Source organism: Musca vetustissima, unplaced genomic scaffold (genome assembly GCF_032173495.1).
Source record: "Musca vetustissima isolate MV318-11 ecotype Yass unplaced genomic scaffold, APGP_CSIRO_Mvet_v1 utg12113, whole genome shotgun sequence".
Taxonomy (NCBI): Eukaryota; Metazoa; Arthropoda; class Insecta; order Diptera; family Muscidae; genus Musca; species Musca vetustissima.
Window position 1 is genome coordinate 61,409 of NW_026879200.1, and position 1,460 is coordinate 62,868.

Here is a 1,460-nt window from a genome sequence, read left to right on the forward strand (position 1 = left end):
TTTAATATTGTGTTTTAATTAAGTATTATTTTTTGGTAATTTTATTTTTGCTTGTATTTTTTTATTTCGAAAGACTAGGCTTATCACCTCTCTTTCTTTTAGCTTTTTTAATTAATTTCAGTTTTTTCTATTTTTCATGAAAAATAATCAATTCAAAATTTAAGAAGCATTTCATGTCGTTTATCCGACAACATGTGTTTTTTGCGAACAATAAACTTAGTGTGATGTACAATTTTCAATTCAAAATATATCACTAGCCGATTACAACCAGAGACGATTCAAGATTCTAAAAATGTGAATATTTTTTGGGGGCCTACAGATTGGAACTATGAATTAAGAACCCGAAATCTCTAATTACAGCCACATCATTTGGAAGATACGCCAGGGACCATAAAAGAAATTAATATACATTCAACATTATAGTGGTAAATTTAATTTCCACTCGAAATTTACAGAATTTTTACCAAGGTCCGTAAAATTTTTTAAGAAATCTGATTCTCTAACCGTTTCATACCAAAATTTAAATTTTTTGAAATGGATTTTTTTTTTTTGCTCTCAGGCTGAGGTTATAAAAATCGTCTAAAGAAAGAATCTATTTCAAATTATCCGAACTCTGTTCAGCTTTTGTTTATCGGAACTGTATAAGCAGCCCAATGTGCAGCCCAAATGCAAGACATCGACAAGTCTTTGGGGTCAGAGTAAGATTTGATTTTTTTTTTTTAAGAGAAAATTGATCGTCTAAAGAAGGAATCTTTTTCAAATTATCCGAACAGTGTTCATCATTTTGTTATCGGAACTGTATAAGCAGCCCAATGTGCAGACCAAATGCAAGACATCGACAAGTCTGTGGGGTCAGAGTAAGATTTTTTTTTTTTTTTTTTTTTGAAAGAGAAAAGTGATCGTCTAAATAAGGAATCTATTTCAAATTAGCCGAACTCTGTTCAGCATTTGTTTATCGGAACTGTATAAGCAAGAATATTTCAATGTACAGCCCAAATGCAAGACATTGACAGGTCTTTGATTTTTTTTTTTTTTTTTTTTTTGAAAGAGAAAATAGATTCCGATGTCATTCAATTAATTAGTAAAAGAGAGATTATTATGGAGGTGGATGAATTTTTTTTATTAACTTTATAATTTATTAATATTTGTGTTGGAAGGTATCCGACATAATGAACATATATAGCTGATAGTTATACTAAATCTACGGGTAGTAAAGATAGTAAGATCGGCCAAGTTTAGACCTTATAAAATGATTGATCATATTTTGGGATCTGAATATACACCAATAGATTAAATATTGCTGTGTCCGATTGAAACCAAATTTTAAAGATTAATTAAACGATCATCAGTCCATTTGCATAAAATTGGATTTACAAATATCGACAACTTTGTGGGATAGGTACCGATTGGTCCCATCCTTTAAGTTGTTCTAGGGTTTTTTACCCTACACAACTACATTG